The 21,632-nt window shown below is 33.6% G+C and overlaps 1 protein-coding gene across 2 annotated transcripts in view; it reads right to left on the bottom strand.

Moving 5' to 3' along the window:
- LOC100883817 (defective proboscis extension response 20) overlaps positions 1–21,632 on the bottom strand; it is a 405,987-nt gene that overhangs the window by 300,292 nt on the left and 84,063 nt on the right. For both annotated transcript variants that reach the window (XM_076539924.1, XM_076539926.1), the window contains exon 2: positions 20,581–20,685. The gene's annotated coding sequence lies outside the window, so the exon portion shown is untranslated. The remainder of the gene's footprint in view (positions 1–20,580; positions 20,686–21,632) is intronic.

Genomic DNA, 21,632 nt, shown 5'->3' with positions numbered 1-21,632 from the left:
ATATAGCACCTATGGTAAGTTATGTAATGACGTATATATGTATAGTTTGTTTAAACGATGTATGTAATTTGATGTCAAGAACATCAGTATATATAATAAAATAATAGATACTTTCGACACAGCCAATATTTCAACATTTGTGAAAATGCGAGTTTCTGCCATTTTCCTTTGCACTAAATCATTTATAAAGAAATAAGAGAAACATAGTTATAGAACAATGAAATATGTCCAAAACGAGATGTTTCGGTACAAATGTATTGGAACGTACGAACCTGTGAAATGGCCCCTAGAATCTTAAGATTTACTGTCTCTAAACCCTAGACTGTGGATATATCGGAAATGTAAACGACTTGGAGAGAAAAATATCGAAAACATGTATGTTTCGATGCCTATGCGATGTACATATATAGATTTATATGTTTTCACGTACATTCATACGTGTAAACAAAATACATACATACGAAATAAATATAGATTTGTTAGTATACTTCAAACGAAGTATTCAAATGGGGGGTGAATTCATCCCTTAAATTTGCAGCTGAGCATATACAAAAGATCTATTTTGCTTTTTGCAACAATATATGAATTTAAGGATTTGGGAATTTAGGGATTTGGGAGTTTAGGAATTTGGAAGTTTAGGGATTTAGGAGTTTAGGGATTTGGAAATTTAGAACCTTGGGATTTAGGGACTTGGGAATTTATAGATATGAGAATTTAGGGATTTGGGAATTTAGGGATTTGGGAGTTTAGGGACTTGGGAATTTAGGGGTTGGAAATTTAAGGATTTGGGAGTTTAGGGATTTGGGAATTTAAAGATTTGGGAACTTAGAGATTTGGGGATTTAGAGATTTGGAAATTTAGAGGTTTGGAAATTTAGGGATTTGGGGAGTTAGAGATTTGGAAATTTAGGGGTTTGGAAATTTAGGGATTTGGGAGTCTAGGGATTTGAGAATTTAGGGATTTGGGAATTTAAAGATTTGGGAACTTAGAGATTTGGGGATTTAGAGATTTGAAAATTTGGAGATTTTGAGAATTAAGAGATTTGGGAATTCATGGACTTGAAAATTCAAGGATTTGAGAATTCACGAATTTAAGACTTTATACATTAGAAAGTTTATAAACTTGCGAACTTAGAAATTTGGAAATTTAAGAGTTCAAGAATTCAGAGATTCAGAAATTATAGAAATTCAGCAACTACAACAAAATTTAAAATCCTCAATTTTTAATTGCAGCGCTGAAAATCATTGACGAAAAATTAGTAGTGTCTTTTCACGCGTAAATTTCAAATTTAAAAATTCCAAAATTTACCAACCTCAACTTTTAATTACATTCCTAAAAGCTAGTGTAGAAAGAGGTCAATTTATTCCAACATCAGTTAAAGATGAAATTCAATTATGAAAATAAGTTCAAGGGAATGAAATAAAAAGAATAATTCTGAAGTAATTGAAAAAAAATGGTAATGTCTTTTTGCAGGTAAATTTCAAATTTAAAAGTTCATAAATTTACAGACTTCAAACTTTAATTACTGTGCTGAAAATCAATGAATGAATTAATGTGGTGTCTGTTTCCACGTAAATTCTAAATATAAAAATTTTTAATTTTACAAATCTCAATTTTCAAGTTTAGACTTAAAAATCAATGGAAGACAAATTATGGTGTTTGTTCATAAGGTAATTTCAAATTGAAGAATTCTAAAATTTACGAACGTCAATTTTCAATTTCAATCTTAAAAATCAATGGAGAACAAATTATGGTGTCTGTCCACAAGTAAATTTCAAATTGAAGAATTCTAAAATTTACGAACGTCAATTTTCAATTTCAATCTTAAAAATCAATGGAGAACAAATTATGGTGTCTGTCCATAAGTTAATTTCAAATTGAAGAATTCTAAAATTTACAAACGTTAATTTTCAATTTCAATCTTAAAAATCAATGGAGAACAAATTATGGTGTCTGTCCACAAGTAAATTTCAAATTGAAGGCTTCTAAAATTTACAAACGTCAATTTTCAATTTCAATCTTGAAAATCAATGGAGAACAAATTGTGGTCTGTTCACATATAAATTTCAAATTGAAGAATTAAAAAATTTGCAAACCTTAACGTTTAGTTATAACCCTAGAAATCAAAGAACAAATTATAGTATCTATTCACGCTTCAAAAATTGTCAAACCCGAACTTTTAACAACAGTGCTAAAAATCAACGGCGACAAATTAATATTTTTGCCCACCTAAATTTCAAATATAAAAATTTAAAAATTTACAAATTTCAGCTTCTAATTACAGTGCTAAAATGGAAAAAATAAAACTGGTGATGTCACGCGTATCGTCATTCAGGAAAATCATACGTCACCCTTAATTGTACATATCATAAAATAGATCCCGATATCGTTCTAAACCAGCGTTCGCACGAGCGCGCATTAGTCAGAAGCGAAATCCCTCGGATCGAAAAAGTTGGTCCCATTTCAGAGTTCCAGGATATCGGCTGTTTCCAGTTGGTACGGGAAAATACAAATTTCGAGGGAGACAGGCTCGTCGACGTTTTTATACGCGGGCGAGAGTCTGACCTTACTCACACGTATCGATCAGTGAGTGACACACACGATCTCGTGTTTGTGTGGGTGCACGTGACCGATTTCCAGTTGCAAGCGTAGAACGAGGCTCGTGATATAAAAGAGGGAACGTAGCAAAGAAAGCAAAGCGTAAACAGGCTTACTTCCTCGCGGTTGAATGGACATTTGTCTACGGAAACGGCTTTGGCCGTTTGCCAACTACCGGCACATCACAGTCGACCCAGTCTCGAGATCCGCTGCAGTCGATACCGTTCGATATAGAACCGGTTCTATCTCTGGCCAAAAAAAGAGCAGAAAGTACAAGGAGAAAAACGTCATGGCGCTACGTTCCTGCACACTCGGATGCATCGATGGCATTCTTTGTGCTGGGACACAGTTGTGACAATTTTCGAATTACGGAATATTGGTTTTGGGTACGAAAATAAGTCTTTTGTTCTTTTTTGGGGGGGAAGAATGAAGCTTTATTTGAAATTTTGGGATGTTTTTATGGGTCGATAGGTGAACGAAAAGTGAAAGGGTAGTAAAATTGTGATGCACCAAACTGTAACGTGTTTATACGTATACGGTCTCCTGCAAGTAAACTGTAGAGAGGTCCACTGGAGATTCAATGAAATCACTAAATTTTCTTAAGCACAGATTTCTCTTAATTTTCAAAAACTACACAAATTCTAAAATTCTAAAATTCTAAAATTCTAAAATTCTAAAATTCTAAAATTCTAAAATTCTAAAATTCTAAAATTCTAAAATTCTAAAATTCTAAAATTCTAAAATTCTAAAATTCTAAAATTCTAAAATTCTAAAATTCTAAAATACTAAAATTCTAAAATTCTAAAATTCTAAAATTCTAAAATTCTAAAATTCTAAAATTCTAAAATTCTAAAATTCTAAAATTCTAAAATTCTAAAATTCTAAAATTCTGAAATTCTAAAATTCTAAAATTCTAAAATTCTAAAATTCTAAAATTCTAAAATTCTAAAATTCTAAAATTCTAAAATTCTAAAATTCTAAAATTCTAAAATTCTAAAATTCTAAAATTGCAAAATAACAAATTTCCAAATTTACAATTCTTGTATTAAACGATGTACCTCCCTTAATACATATATGCACGAATACAAATCTAAAATAACACTCGATATCGATTTTCATAACAAGTACTTCATCACATTGGTCCCATCTCTTCTACCACCCGAAACGTTTATAGTCAATGTTCCCTACATCTTCCCTTATTTTCACTTGCAAAACCCAGCCACAAATTTTATGAGCAAAAATCTGAATCAACGTGTAACACGCGACAATATATCAACAGGGTAGTCATGTAAAAGTTTCGGCCATAACCATAGCGCAAGAACGTACCTCGCTGCTAAACACAGGATCCCATCCAAAAGGGATAAAAGCACCCGAGACACCTGGCGTGAATGAATCTCACCTGTCACCATAAAAATACCCGCGACGGAGATCTGTCTTCAGACTCTGAAACATTCAGAAGTCTCGTGTGGCCGACGAGAGCTGAATGGGTTTGGCTGTGGTTGCCGCGAAATGCGTCTGCCCATAAAACTCCAAGATTACTCGATTCGTTATAAAGAAAACCGGTACAGTCACGAGTAAAGCTTTCCCTGGGGAAAAATGGTGTAATCATGCGAGGTGACTGAGCGGTTGCCACTTGTGGATTCTTCGGAGGTTTGCATATTTGGAACTTTTGAGAATTTTGGCAATTTTGGGAAAATTGGGAATTTAGGAATTTGGGGAATTTTGGGAAAATTGGAAAGTTGGGAATTTTGGGAATTTGGGAATTTGGGAATTTTGGGAATTTTGGGAATTTTAGGAATTTTGGTGAAATTGAGAAGTTGGGAATTCCAGAATTTTGGGAATTTTGAGAAAATTGGGAATTTAAGAATTTTGGGAATTTTGGAAATTTTGCGAATGTTGGGAATTTGGGAATTTTTGGAATTTTGGGAATTTTGGGAATTTTAGGAATTTTGGTGAAATTGAGAAGTTGGGAATTCCAGAATTTTGGGAATTTTGAGAAAATTGGGAATTTAAGAATTTTGGGAATTTTGGAAATTTTGCGAATGTTGGGAATTTGGGAATTTGGAAATTTTGGAATTTTAGGAATTTTGGTGAAATTGAGAAGTTGAGAATTCCAGAATTTTGGGAATTTTGAGAAAATTAGGAATTTGAGAATTTTGGGAATTTTGGGAATTTGGAAATTTGGGAATTTGGGAATTTGGAAATTTGAGAATTTGGGGATTTTGGGAAATTTGGAAATTTTGGGAAAATTGGGAATTTGGGAATTTTGGGAATTTTGGGAACTTAGGAATTTTGGGAATTTTGGGAAAATTGGAAAGTTTTGAATTCCAGAATTTTGGGAAACCTCTTGTAAAAATACATTGTGTGAATGCACATATGTGATGTCATTGCATATCTATTACGTGAACATACATGTGTTATATCATTGCATACTCATTGAATGAACATATGTACATATGTGACGCCGTCACATACTGATTACATAAACATACATGTTATCATATGTCATCACATACTCATCACGTGAACATACATGTGTGGCGTCCTCGGATACTCATTAGGAGGATATATGTACATGTGTGACGTTATTATAAACTCATTACGTGGACATACATATGTAACGTTATGAGGTACTCATTACATGAATATGCATATGTGACGTTATGACGTACTCAACACACATGTGTGACGTCATAGGACACTCAGTACATGAATATGTATATGTGATGTCATCAGACATTCCTTATATGAAACTACATGTGTGACACATGTCCATTACATCGACACACATATGTGACGTACACATAACCTGAACAAACCCATCCATAACACATACGTTAACACGACCAACATTAAAACGAAATATCCCGAAACATGAATTTTAACAAAATGATTTTCGGAGAGAGTAACTTTATGAATGTTTGAAATTGGTGTTCAAACGCGTTCTGATCTTGTTCTCGGAAGGCAAATAGTCAGGATAAAGGGGTGTCAAGAGGGTCGTATTCGTCGAATCGTGACGAACAAATTTTCCCAGAACAACTTTCGATACCACGCTCTAAGTTTCGCGTTTTCATGAGAACTGGATCGGGAAACGGGACACCGAGATTTTGACGATTCGTCGGGGGGTTTCTGCGAAACTTTCGCCAGAAACTTGGGGTGATTATAAAGATGGGGACTCGAAAAGGTACGATCGGTGAATGGACGTCTTTATGGTGGCTTAAACGAATCTGTATTTTTATTGTCGGCGAAAACCTCTGAATTTTGCACGTTGCTAGTCGCTGAAAGAATCCAATTATAAGTTGAAGAAGTTTCGAAATCCATCGGGACGTCGAGTTTTATCATCGAAAGGTGCGAGAGAAAAGCCCCCGAAAGTTGCCCCATTTTTCTGTCCCTCGTTTCCGTGGAAAATTCCTGGAACTACGTTATTAATGTCGAATTTGCGCGGGAAATTAATGGGAACAGAGTAAATCGCCGACACGGAAGAAATGCTAAATGCTTGTTTCATTTTCGCGTTATTCGAACAATTTTACCCATTGGAAGTTCATTAATCTTCGGACGAAATGAAAAATTAAACTTTTCGAGAAACGAAATTTTCAATATTTCAAGCCTTTCGATTCAGAACGGAATCAAGGAGAGTTATTGTTCCACGCGAATTTGTTTCGATTCAATTCTAACCTGCCGAAACGTGCGAAAATAATTAAAATCTTTGGTTTGACAGAGGTTTTGTCAGATTTATTGACGCGAAAATGATTGAACTTCATTCAAGTGAAACACATAAATTTCCGGCTTGTTATTAACTTGCCAAGTTTTGCCATTTGTATTTTTACAGAATGGAAACTTGTTGATGGGTGTATTAATGGCTGTGCAAGAAACATTCAAATTATATTTTGATCGATGTATTTTACTGGATTTATGCTCTGACATTTTAATAATCAGGATTCTTTATAAATTACTTGTTAATACAGGGTGTTAGAGAATATCGAGAGGAATTCAAAATACATATTACATGATATTTTTATTAACATATTACTCCATTTACAGAAGAGAAAATGTGTTTTTCCCTTTCTGTAATTAGCAGTGCAACTAATTTTATGGATAAATATTTTTACCATATAAAAAGATGTGTTCCTATTAGATGATCAGTGCCAAGGTGTCCACACTAACGATCCGTATTAAGGGATATTCGCATCGGGGATGACGTATCAAGGCTGCAGCACAATGTTGCACGTTGATTGTTCGATAAGATTGTTGTGTAGAATATGTCGGTGCTAAATCGTCCAATAGATCAGATAAGGAGCAGATCTATGTTCAAGAAGGATCTTATTTACAATATGGCGCCGCTGAATTGTGGGGACGTTAAGGCAGTATCAATCCATCTGTTTGCGCACGTACTCCGGAACGGGCGAATGCATCTGACCAAATGTCTGTTGTTTTCGAGACACCTGGTCCACTAGATGAACTCGTAAATGCAGTGCCGTATCAAGGGTCTCGGTCAATAATTATCCGTCAAGCACGACTGGTGTTAATCATTCTCCAGTGTTATCGTAACCGAAGCCATGCTGAAACTGTATCATCGGGAATGATGAACGTTCTGATGGAACAATCGACGATGCGATCAGGACATTCATGCGTGCACTTCAGATTACTACGACTGAGTCGTTTATTTTGGAAGATCGCTTTTTGTTATAATTTGTCAGGTGTTAGACAAAATCACAGCTACAATATTAAGACAAAATAGTGAAAATGTTATGTCAATGAAAAACGAAATGTTGTTAATTTGGTACCAATCGCTATGTAAATAATCGGACTTGAACTCCGAATTTAAAATAAGTAAAAATTGAATTTGAATATTTTTAAATATTTGTAAAACAGTTTGTGCACAGTGTAGAATATGATAAAATTAACAAGTTGTTTCTTAGCTGTACAGTTAACAAATATATTTTTGTAATGAATACTAATAAATATTATATATCTGTTTACTCATATTTTTACTTATATTTATGCTTTTACATAAATTCATCCTCTTTTAACATCAATTAAAAATAGCCAGTACGTTCTCAAACTTTTCTATAAACCACCCCAAATATTTGGTCCAAACTTGTCTATAAACCACCAATTGTTTTTACTAAAATAATAAAAATGAAGCATCACAAAATATTTCCAATAACACTTTTTATCGTCATACCAGTCGAATTCTTCATTAAAACAATAAATTTCGTGTATATCGTTTTATACTCTGAGGCGTTAGACATACACGATGAACCCATTGACCCTGTCAATCAGATGTTAATTAAAAATAAACGATCTAAAAGAGGACGATGAACGCAAAGAAATATCGTGAAAAATGAATGGAAGAGCTCTTTACTGTTGTGGCCCTATTATCATGCAAATCATACGGCCGTATGCGGGTGGAATATATAAAGAATCATAATCCAAGGATCTGGTATTCCACGGTCGTCCGATGTTGAAACCGCTGCCTCTAATTAAAACAGTAAGGGATGCTGTTGACGAAGAAATTAACCCCGGTTTTACTATTTCCTTCGTGATCGCGCTGCGATGAAAGAACGAATTGATTGCAGGAAAACATTGACTGCACATCTTTTTTTAGTAGGCGATAAAGGTGGGAATTGGGGGATTTAGTGATTTGGAAATTTGAGGATTGGAGAATTTAGAGGTTTGGGGGTTTAGGAATTTGAGAGTTTATGGATTGGGGAATTTAGGAATTTGAGAACTTGGGGATTTGAGCATTAAGGGGTTTGGAAAGATAGAGGTTTTTTAGAGATTGGGAAGTTTATTGTTTTAGGAATGTGGAGATTTGGGGGTTTAGGGATTTGAGAGTTTATGGATTGGGGAATTTAGGTGTTTGGGAATTTCGGGATTTGAGTATTAAGGGATTTTGGGAATAGAGAGGTTTGGCAATTTAGAGATTGGGAAGTTTATCGATTTGGGAATTTATAGGTTTGGAAATTTAGGAATTTAGAAGCTTATACATTTCACTATTGAAGGGTTTGAACATTTAGGGATTTCAGAATTTAGAAATTGGGGTATGTGGGCATTTGTAAGTTTATGGACTTGAGAATTTGCAAATTTGGAAGTTTTGGAATTTCGAAAATTTAGGAATTTGGCTAAACTTATGAATTTAGGGATCTAAGAACTGAGAATTAAGAATTTGGAGATTCAGAAATTTAGAAATGTAGAAGTTTATAAATTTATAAATTTCTAAGAATTTCTAAGAGAATTTACGAATTTAGACATTTGTTAAATTCAGAATTTAGTAATTTGAAAATATAAAAGTACATAAATTTAGAAATATTGCAAATTTAGATATTTGAAAGTTTAAGAACTTGCGCATTTAGAAATCTGCGAACCCTGAAATTTAGAAAGATTAAGAAATTGATGGAGCTGTGAGTTTCAATATTTAAACATTTAAAAATGCAAGGAGTTTTACACTTGAAAATTCTTCGATCCCTGTAAAATACTACAACCTCTGCATACTTTAGTTCAGAATTAATTAATGAACTTTATTAAGAACGTAATAAATATGTAATGCTTTGAATCAAAATAGGATTATAAACTTTCAGTTCTAAATTCCACCCCATTTCACCCCCTGAAGTATTAATTGAAAGTTATGAAACACCTTCCATGTCTACTTTTAGAGCGAATTTTATTGAATTATTATTATATCGTACAGTTATTGTGTGGCTTGTAAATGAGTTAAAATACGTTCTATGTACAAACAATCTATGCAAAATTAATCAAAAGTTTGTATTTGTAATTTTCAGTAGAAGTTTGGTTCTAAATTGGAGTGGCATTAATACAAGAGCTGGCGAAGCAAATGTATTTCTGTAGTGCAGAGTTGAAGAGAATTTGGAGATTTAGGAATTTGAGGATGTAGATATTTGGTTGCAGGGGTTTGGAAATTTAGGAATTTGGGGATAAAGGAATTTCAAGATGTAGGAATTTAAGGATATAGGACTTTGGGAATTTGGGGATGTAGGGGTTTAGGGATGTAGAAATTTGGACATGTAGGGATTTGGAAATTTAGAAATTTTAGAATTTAAGAATTTTAGGATTTCAGAATTTCGATATTTGAAGACTTTGGATTTGCAAATTTAACATTTGGAAATTTGGAGATTTGAGCTTTTGGCATGTTTACAATCTCAGATATGATAATTTATAAATTTAGAAGAGATGGAAATGGCAAGATGGACATTCAGAAATAAGCAAATTCCAAAATTTGCATACTTGAAAATGTTTATATGAAAACTAAAGCTTGCAAATTAGAATATAAAAATACTAGAATTTGAAGATTTGAGAATTCATAAATTTCACTATTCCTCAATTCTCGCATTCAAATATTCAACCACATAAATTTCAAAATAGCCTTTAAATCAGAAAATACTAAAACGTTCTCCAAACTGAATACGAAATTCCACACCGCAGCAACCGCGATAAATATCAATTTACACTAATCCCACAATAATTTCCCCCATTAGAAATCCGTGGCATAAAACGCAGCAACTTACTGTTTAATTCAAAAGTTCTGAAACTGTATGAAAAATGGCCGATCGAAAGTAGATCTAGTTTCTCATTTGGCATCTTCATCAAAATGACGCTAACTTTCCCGCGAGTGGAACGTTATTTTAAAACTGATACGAAAGGAATAATGAGAAAGTAAATAAATTATAAGTCGGTAAAGTTTCTCCATTTATCAACGATATCATCTTGAAGTAACTACCTAATTCGAGCTTCTTCCGTGTCCGAAAGACACCCGCAACCTTATATCATCCCGTAACCGCTTATTAAGTATTCTATAATTATAACTATCTGCCAGCTGCTTTTGAATAACGACCAGCTAGATACTTCTTCTTACGCGGCTTCATTTATGTGCACGCGTAATGCTGCAATGGCTCTATGCATACGTAACGACTTTCAAGAATAAAATAGGACATAAATAATGTTCATTTTCCGGAACCTCTGCTGGCAACGTGATGTTTCCTTTGTACTGTTTCTCTTATGTATACTATTTAGGGGACCTAATTTGGGATGGATTATGAACTGGAGCATGATCTTTATTCGTGTGCAAATAGAATTCCTAGATTTTAGTATTCTTAATTTTAGAGTACTTTGAGATCACGCTTTCCATGTCTCCATAGCATTAGATTCGTAAAGATTAGGTTAATACTTGACAATATCATCAGATTCTTCAATTCTAATATGGATGTATCAAAATACTCTTATACAGTAATGATGTGTTATACCTACATAGTAATGTTCCGTATCCCTAGTACTCCAAAATCATTATATTCCAATATTCTATTATTCCTAAGTACAAACACAATTGGATCGTAACACTTCAATATCTTTTGAAGATTCCAACGTCTCAAGACCATACAGTACCACATTCTTACATACCCATTGGAATGAAGTTTTTCATGCTCAAATTATAATTTTCACAAAGATATGATATGCGTTAACTTCGATAATTTACTCTTTTAGAGAATTCACAAAATATGTAATTTCCAAATGTTTCCAATATCGTATTAGTGCAAAGAGGTGCTCTCATGGTGCCTAAACTACTCGGTACCTTTTATTTACACGTAATGTACTTTTGTGGGATTTGTTAATACTCTTATAAAACGTGGTGAAGGCAAAAAAGTGCGAATCAAAACATATGAAAACGATCATTCAATTGAAACGGTGAGCGAGTGAGCCAGTAGAGTGAGCCACTATAGTGGCGCTATGTAATCTACGATGACATTCGCGAAACTATAGTGGACCGTCGTACAGAGAGATGGTATCCGCGAAAGCCACTATAGTGGCGCGTCGCACCTAAGAGGTTAAGTTATAGGGTGAAGTTAGGAACACGTTCTTAGTAGTACATGTCAAGGTCAAAGTGATTTGGTCCTTTTTTATCAATATTCATTTATAATAGCGTGAGAGGCGTGATAAAGCAGCAAGGTTATTATGAGGTAACAATGATCCGCACGTATACTGTCAGTCAAATTGGCGCATTCAACCAAACAAGTTAACAATGCATTACGATGATATTCACTAACTATAGTGGAGCGTTGTATAGTGAGATGGTATCCGCGAGAGCCAGTATAGTGGTCGTGCAAAGATGGTATCCGCGTAAAGCATTATAGTGACGCGTTGTGTTTAAAAGGTTCACATTTCAGTATTCTTGAGTTCAAGTCTCTAATTCATAGACTCACATTCCTAAATACCTGCTTCCATAGAATCCTACAGTTCACTAAATACTTCTTCACTAAATCCTACAGTCTCTAGATCTAGATCTTAAAATCTAATATCCTTTTAGATCTGCATTATCTAATATAAAATTCCTAATAACTCTAGATGCTCTCCGATGTCCCTAAATACAAACCTGCATCACAATATCACCAGAAATCGGTTTGATTGAATCTTAACGTCACAATATCTATTGAATTTTAACGTCACAATATCAATTAAATCTTAACGTCACAATATCTATTGAATCTTAACGTCACAATATCTATTAAATCTTAACGTCACAATATCTATTAAATCTTAACGTCACAATATCTATTGAATCTTAACGTCACAATATCTATTAAATCTTAACGTCACAATATCTATTGAATCTTAACATCACAATATCAGATACCAATCAACTTAAATCTTAACATCACATTAACATTCGTAGATATCACTCGAACTTGATTTTAACAACACAATACCCCTAATTGCCAATATTCCTAGATCCCAATATCCCTATATCATTAGCTCATTAAACTCCCAGCGCACTAAATTGCTACGGTTCCAAATTAATCCCAAATGTTCAAATCCTCTGCGCTCTTGTTCGTAATTGTAGTTAGTCGAGTTTCGGAGTGATCTAAGACTGTAATTAGTAAACCTTTCGTTCACGGAAACAGCCAATCTCTTCGAGATCCCAACAATTACACTAAGAACTACAGTACGATTGTGTTAATAAATTAACTACTCAGAGTTAAATCACATTGACGCGAAATCCAATTCTCCGACAGTGTTTCCGCGATCGATCGTTACAACATCGTAATATTAGATACGCTTGAAATTTCAAAGTCATTAGTTGCTTTAACCCTTTTGTCGTCGTAATTTGGAATACGCCCGTTTGAATAGCGACCAATTGCAACGTTTTACAAATTAAACGCTCGAAACACAGACGATCTATTTGTGGAAGCCGACGAAAGGGTCAGCAGGAAGGATGCGGTAATATCACAGTCGCTGCCCTTGCCGCTACAGATTAATGCGATTTAAACGCGAGGATAATCAGGGAGTTTCGCGCAATTAACGCACACGCGTTTGGAATTGAGTTAACCTAACACCGAAATCAGGTTGTGCATAATGTAGTTGGACTTTTTCGTTGCACACTTTCGAATCGTGAAAATACGAAGGATATTTAATTGATACGAATCTGGTGACGTCATATCTGATATTCCAGGTTTACATTAATAAGTGATTTTTTGGGGATGTAATTTATAAGTTCAAGTAATTAGTCTTTTAACTTATTGTCTAAAGACGCTTATAAATTAATTTTAAGGACAGTTCGGTTATTTAGTTATTCAAAGTTATTAATATTGTTATTTTTACTGTATGGTCATTTGTGTATGCAATGCCATATGATCAGTAGAGTATTATTATATTATATTACAGTACGTTATTAATACTGTTATATTGTTATTGAAATATTTATTAATAGAGTCACATTATCACTATGCTATTGTGAATATTACGATATACTTATAAAGAACCTTATATTGATATTATGTTATATTATTTAATAACAATGATATAGTATTACTATACTATAATATTAATTATAGATATTAATTAACTATTATGTTATTTACTCCTAACATTACATTGTTATTATATTACTTATTAATAACGTCATACTATGTATTACTACATTATTGACCCTATTAATATTAAATTATATTACTTATTACTAATACGATATTATTATTTATTAATAACCAAATACACAATAAACCAGGTTCTCTTGAAAAGTAAAGTTGCTCCACTCACAGTAAACATTAAATAATAAATTAACAGTAAATGTCACTACTCAAATGCATTCACAGCTTTACGAATCCATCTTGAGAATTTCAAGTCAAGAGGCACCAAGATGGCGGCCTGTGGCGTAGCACAGACAAACAAATACAGATCGAGTCATCTCAGGAGCCTCACTAGGTTTAATATATTTATTAAATTCGTCTGTGTTGATTTACTTATTTCTTTAAGTATGAAACAAATGCTAAAATTGCCATTCTACCTTAAATGATTTATTAATGTCTATTCGTATGGGGGTTATATGCACCTGCAATATGTAGCATGCATTTGAATATTTTACTTATTTAAAATATTATGATATACGAGGTGCGATCATTAAGTTCCGGGACTGGTCCCGTATATGGAGATAAAGTCACGTGTTTCAAATTTGGCTACTATCCCCTTCAAAGTAGTCCCCTTGTGCAGCTATGCACCGATCCCAGAGCCTCTGCCATTTTTGGAAAGCTTCGTAGAAGTCTTCTTGTTGAAGCGTGTCAAGCACCTGCTGCGATTCGCGTTGAATCTCGTCCACCGTGTCAAATCGGCGACCCTTGAGTTTTAATTTCATTTTGGGAAACAAAAAGAAATAACAAGGTTCCAAATCCGATGAATACGGAGGGTGAGGAAGTACGACAATTTTCCATGTTTCTTTTTTTTTTATGTCCCTCTGTTCCAATTCGGAGTCCATCGTGATTTCGCAAAGGAGAGCGTGCGTATGCTACCATAAACTTGTATAACACAGGATTCAATGAAGATATCGCTTCCAAACTTCGTGTCATATGTCTCGAAGATTGTTATTCTTATGTTCTGCGAGTGCATGTCAATCGTGTCATTCGTTTGGTCACAGCAGACACAATCCCGGAACTTAATGATCGCACTTCATATATCATTCACATCTGATATAGAATTTCATGATATATTCATTGCTGAAAATTATGAAAGGGAAGTGAACCGTAATTTGTTTTTCGTAAGCATAAATCTAGAAATAAAATTAAAAATTCAGAATCGGTAAAAGACCCGTCCAAGTTGTAAAATAAACTGTACTCTTAATAATAGTAATAAACAATTTTTATTTTATAGCTAGTAATTAAAGACTCTCTTTCAATAATTAAAAACTAGTAACTAAAGCTAGTGATCAAATAAGAATAAAAGATCCTATACCCTTGTAAGATTATACTTTCAATATCGGCGTTGATACTTGTATATTAGACGAACGAATAAAATGAGGTAGCAACCGCCGTATAACCTGATATTTCACCGCTGAGCGTGTCATTTGGTAAGCTGCAATAAAGAACGTACCGTAAAGAAGGTAGGATAGCCGGTGCAAAAATTGCAGCTCACCAATCTCGGGGAAGAGGAACTGACCACACCGATCCCGATAACGATCGTTATTAGTTTCAGCTGTAAGTTAAAGCTAGGCGAAGGAAAGAGACGAGGTCACAGCTATTATGCAAATATAGATGCACGTGGATACAGCAGCCCGTGCACGATAACAGAAGCGTGTATACATATATGTATAGAAGACTGCATTATGCATTTCCGTATTCAGTGTTCGCGATTCGTGCGCGAATCACTGTAATTTGTTCGTCATTCGAGCGATTGTTATTAATCACCGCTTTATATCGCGTGATCGATGGGTGGATAAATGGTCGACGAGAAATAGGAACGGTATAGATGAATTTGTTTTTAGTTTGTTCGTGATAATAGTCGTTTGGTCGTGAAGTATTGGTTTTTGAAATGTGAGGATGTAGAGTAGGATTTTTATGTATTTGAAAGTTTGGGGTGTGAGAGGTTTGAATATTTAGGAGTTTCGAAATTTAGAGATTTGGAAGGTTTTTTAGTTTTTGAGGAAGTTGGAGGATTTTAGAATTGTGAAAATTTGTGATTTTCAGAATTTTTTGATTCTCAAATTTGCGAATTTCAAAATTATCTACTGCTTCAATTTTCAAGTTCCTAAAGTAGGGAACACATAAATTTCCTAATTTTCCTAATTATTAATTTTCTGACATCTTAATTTCATGATTTTCCAAATTTTATAATTTTATAATTTCCCAAATTCCTATTTTCTCAAATTCTTGATTCCCCAAATTTCAAATTTTTTTAATTTCCTAATTTTCCAATTTCCCATTTTCCTAATTTTCCAATTTCCCATTTTCCTAATTTCTAATTTCTAAATTCCTAGTTTCCCAATTTCCCAATTTCCTTTTTTCTAATTTCCTAATTTCTAATTTCCTAATTTCCCAATTTCCCAATTTCCTAATTTCCCAATTCCCTAATTTCCAAATTTCCCAATTTCTCAATTTCCCAATTTCCTAATTTCCCAATTTCCCAATTTCCCAATTTCCCAATTTCCCAATTCCCCAATTCCCCAATTTCCCAATTTCCCAATTTCCTAATTTCCTAATTTCCCAATTTCTCAATTTCCTAATTTCCCAATTTCCCAATTTCCCAATTTCCCAATTTCCCAAGTCCCTAATTTCCCAATTTCTCAATTTCCCAATTTCCCAATTCCCTAATTTCCTAATTTCCTAATCTCCTAATCTCCCAATTTCCCAATTCTCCAATTTCTTAATTTCCCAATTCCCTAATTCCCTAATTCCCTCATTCCCAATTTCCTAGTTTCCTAATTCCCTGATTTCCTAATTCCCTTATTCGCTAATTTCCTAATTCCCTGATTTCCTAATTCCCTAATTCCCAAAATTTTGTTTCCAACCTCAAACTTCATAAATCAAGAAATGCAATAATTTCGATACTAGAAATATAAGAATTTAAAAATTCGAAAATTTCACGTATTAAAAAAACTTGAAATCCACAAATCAGTATAACTGAAACTTTCTGAATATTTGAAACAACCTAAAAGCCGTACTCACGGAATCCCGTAACTTTCAACCAGCTTTTAAAAGCAAGTTTCGAAGATATCAATCTAAACTCCATTCACGGTGTTCGTGAAGCACGTTAATTCAATCGGAGAACTACTCGCGATAACTCACCTAACGTAAGATAAGGGATCCATTAAAGGTCCACCGATGGACAAGAAAGAAGAAACAAACGAAGAAACCGTAGTAGACAGGAGGAAAGTGGAGAAAAATGGCGGATGTAAGAGAAGACTCGAAGGAATTTGATCCCAATAATTTATAACCCTCGCGACAATACGAACGACAAGCGAAGAGCCGTATAAATCGTCAGGACTTGCCGCCAGTATTTCGAAATTTATTCGTTACTCGAAGAAGAAGATGCCGCTATCGAAACAGGCTGCAGTCTTGGAAGAAGCTAATGGCTAGAAAATGAAAGAAAAACGAGAATAAACCACGGCTCCTCGAGGAAAAATGTTGCCCGTGTTGTCGCGATGCTGTCGCTACCTACTTCCTGAATTAATATTGCAGACTTAATTTTCTGCGCGTGATACGAACGCCGAAAAAATACTTCTCGTTTCTCTAACAATGCTCTACCCTCGTTTTTAATGAATAATTTTTACTTTTTATGATTATTGCACTTGCTTAATGATATTATAAATAACCGTGTAATATTCTGGTGATGTTTGCTGGGTGATAAGGATGTAATTTAGGGAGATAGTATGCTGCGGTAAATGTGCACTTTTTTTATGGTGACCTAATTTTTTAGCTTTTATTGCAGTGGAAATTGTTTTAGTAGGAATTTATAGGGAAGATTGATGGATTCATATTTGGAAGTTTTTGTTGTGGTTTCAGTTTTTCACATTTCTCTATTTTTGGGTTTGTCAATTTTGAAATCGACCATTTGTAAATTTTTTAATTTTCAAGCTTTATACTGCCATTATATTAGCTAATATTCTAATACTATTGGCTGATAACCAGATACTGTTACCTTTCTATTATTGACTGCTGTTCTATTGGTTAATATTCTATTATTAATTTCAGAAATATTCACTGAGGCTCACATCTCAGTCAGCTATCCTAGTATAATATTAGCTAATATTCTAGTCTTATTGGAGAATGAGTTAGTGTCTTAGTACTAGGTACTAGCATCATTGACTATTACTACCACTGGTCCTATTGCTATTACCATATCCAATAACCCAAATTCAGAAATGTTAAATTTTCAGGTGTCTCAATTTTGAAATCGACCATTTGTAAATTTTTGAATTTTCAAGCTTCATACTGCCATTATATTAGCTAATATTCTATTAGGTTGTTCGGAAAGTAATTTCGTTTTTTCTCAACACAGGATTTAATTGTATTTTTTTACAGCTACCTTCACATTTAAGCCGCAAATCATTATACATTTTAACAACTGATATAGCAAGGCTTTTTTGTGAAAAATTTCCACTGATTCTATTCTATAGTTTTTGGTTGGTGCCCCATCAAATATGGAAAGAGAAAAGCAGCATTTACGGCATATTTTACGTTTTTACTATTGTAAAGGTAAAAATACTGTTCAAACGAGAAGAAAATTGTCAGGTGTGTATAAAGAAGATACATTAACAGAACGACAGTTATTATTATTGATTTCGATCGCTACAGAATTTTTTAAACCGTAAAACCTTCATTTCAAATGAGGAGGCGAAAATTCACTTGCATCAATTTTTTTTCAGCAAAGAACACAAATTTTATGAACGTGGAATTATGTTACTGTCAGAAAGATGGTAAAGTATATTGGATTTCCATTTTTAATAGAATAAAACATTTATTCACTATAAGAAAATCGTATTTCGTTTCATCGAAAAAAAAAAAAACGAAATGACTTTCCAAACAACCTAATAGTACTATTACCTGATATCCACGTATTGTTACCTTTTTATTATTGGCTGTTGTTCTATTGGTTAATATTCTATTATTAATTTCTGAAATATTCACTGGGACTCACATCTCAGTCAGCTGTCTTAGTATAATATTAGCTAATATTCTAGTCTTATTGGAGAATGAGTTAGTGTCTTAATACTAGGTACATCATTGAATATTACTGCCATTGGTCCCATTGGTATCACCATATCAGTTCTTCTCACAATATTGATTAGTGTCCCAATATCACCGACTTTACTATCAACTATCCCAGTACTATTACTCAACAGAGTTTCTGGCCAATATCCTAGTATTGGCCAAAGTCCCAGTCCGATAAGTCACAATCGTCGATTAAAACGCAAACCGACGCGTTAGCGGGTATAACACTTATGGCCGCGCAATAGCCATTCGGAAGAATCTGGGTACGTAAAGGTCCCTCGTGTTTGGGAACAGTTCCGGACCCTTTCGGGATCTAGTTTCACGGGTCGGTAACTTGTCGTTGCCGTAACGATCTGACACGGTCGGAAACAACGGCTGGAACAAACGAAACGACCCGCTGGAATTGGAATTAAAAGTCCGCAGGGAAGAAGTAACGGGTTCAAACTGAAATTTTAACGAGCTCGCTTCTACGCGTCTCTCGTTGCCTCCACCCACGCTTTATCCGAAGAGTTTCCAACGAATGTTCTTCCGACGTTGTTTATAATCGTAATTGGATTATTCTTCAATTATGAATCTACTGCGAGTTTCACTTACGGAAGTAGCACGTTCAATTTACTGATTGATTTAGGTGATGCATGAGAGGGAGTAGACTTCGCTAGGGATAATGGCGACGGGATAGGTTTATCGGTTGAAAGGTTTTGATCCGTACATTTCTGAATTTTTATGCTTTTGAGATTACAGATTTTTGAATTAGTGAGATTTTGGGGGTTGGTTAATAGGAGTTTGACGTTTGGAAATGTAGGGATTTAGGAAATTTCAAATTTTGGGATTTGGAAATTTGGGACAGTAAAAATTTGGAATATCTGGGAATTGGCAATTAAACTTGGAATATACAGAATTTAGGGAGAATTTGACAATTTGGAATTTAGATGAATTTGAGGTTTGGAACTTTGAAAACTTGAGATTTGTGGAATTGAAAATTTCATTGAAGAATATGGGGACTTGCGAATTTGAAACTTTGAAAATTTGAGATTTGGAGCAATGCAAAATTGGAAAATTGAAAAATTGGAAATTTAGAAATTTAGAACCTGTAATTTTGAAAATTTGTAAATTATAGAATTGAAAATTAGAAAAATTTGAGATTTAAAACTTCGAGAATGTGGGATTTGAGTGAAGTGAAAATTCGACAAGAAATTGGCAATTTAAAATATAAGGAATTTGGGAAATTTGGAATTTGCAGCTTTGAGAATTTGAAATTTGTGACAATTTAAAATTCTGAAAATTCAAATTACAAAATTTAAGGAATTAGGGTTTGAAAATTATGGAAACATGAAATTTGAAAACTACAAAATTCAGAAATGTTAAATTTGATTTTCTGAAAGTTCAGGAAAATGGAGGATAACTGTTTTACCTACAATCGTCTATTACCCAAAGGAAGTCCACTTTACAGTTTATTATATTTCAAAATAATTATACATATTAGAATCTAATTACTGTATATAATTTCACATTACATTTTTGCATTTAATCAATGCATACAACTTCTTACATTTTCGCATCTATCTGAAGTTGCAGCTAAAAGTACCTAAATTTTCAACTCCCCCATTGTTCCCCTAAATGACTGACTAAAACTAAATAACAATTTTACCCAAAAACCATAATCATAAAGGTTATTTAAAATTTCCTAACAACTAAATTTAGCTATAAATTCTAATAGCCTATTAAAAACCATTTCCGAACCATTTATAGGTTAGGTACATTTCACGCAGTAAAATAAACAGCATGCGCGATTTCGTTCGCATATTTTCTCCAATAGGGAATTTCGCTCTAAAATTTCTAGCAACCTTTCGAATAAAAGCTCCGGTACATTTCCTGCTGCAGCTTGTAATATTACATTTCACGATTTTACAAAATGCAACACGGTATCGCGTTAGTTTCTGTTTCACGAATTCGGTACAACTTTCGATAACACGAATAGATGTTGCTTACTTACATTGGTGTTTGTTCACGTACTGTTTGCAGCCGAAATTTTCTAGGTCGATTTCTGAACTGGATCCTTCTGCGAAACTGCTGCTCCAGTGGTATCGTTCTCCCGTTTCTAGAAACAAATGAAATTTACTTGTAATACGTTTACGAATACTGAATATTCGAGAGAAAAATCGAAGGTTTTCTGATTTACAAAATATCTGACACTTCAATTTGTATTTGAAGATGAGAGAAACTTTTGTTCAAAAAATCAGAGAAACCTTTTCCTCAATTTCTATTTCTTGAAAAATTAGAGAAACATTTTTTCAATTCAAATTTTTCAAAGAATCAGAGAAATCTTTTCTTCAATTTGTATTTCTTGAAAAATTAGAGAAACATTTTTTCAATTCAAATTTTTCAAAGAATCAGAGAAATCTTTTCTTCAATTTGTATTTCTTGGAAAATTAGAGAAACTTCTTTTACAATTCAAATTTTTAAAGAAATTAGAAAAACTTTTTCATTGTACTTTTTAAAAAGGATGAGAAAGAAATTTTTTTCGTTTTTGTGAAAAAAACAGGGTTTATCAAAATTTGTGTGTTAGAGATATGTGTTAGATGTTATTTCAAGGTTATGTTGCTTCAGATCATTTTAAGGTTGTGGTGAGAAATTTTGTGAAATTTTTATGAAAAACTGTATGAATGCATTTTAGTGTCAGTTGCAGTGCAAGATGAAAGTGTACACTGACATTTGGACAAACAACAAAATTTTGTAATATTAATAACCTGAAACCATTTTAATTAGTCATTTCAGCTAGTTGGTTCCAGTGTTTAATCTACATATAGAGGACCAGTATTTCTCAAATATATTTTACACTTATAATTTACATCTATCAATAACTAACAAGTCCGATGAAGTATTACAGCTGTTACTGTCTCCTAAAGGGCTCAAACCTACCCAGAAGATGATGTTACAAATTTTTGTACCAATATTCCCATAACTACCAAACATCTGACCCTCCTAAGGACACCCTAAAGCTTAACTATAAATCTATAACTAAAATCTATAAATCCAGTTTTAAAT

The sequence above is a fragment of the Megachile rotundata genome, chromosome 2, assembly GCF_050947335.1.
Source record: "Megachile rotundata isolate GNS110a chromosome 2, iyMegRotu1, whole genome shotgun sequence".
Classification (NCBI taxonomy): Eukaryota; Metazoa; Arthropoda; class Insecta; order Hymenoptera; family Megachilidae; genus Megachile; species Megachile rotundata.
Note: the sequence above shows the minus strand (reverse complement) of the source record. Positions and strands in the feature narration are given on the sequence as shown.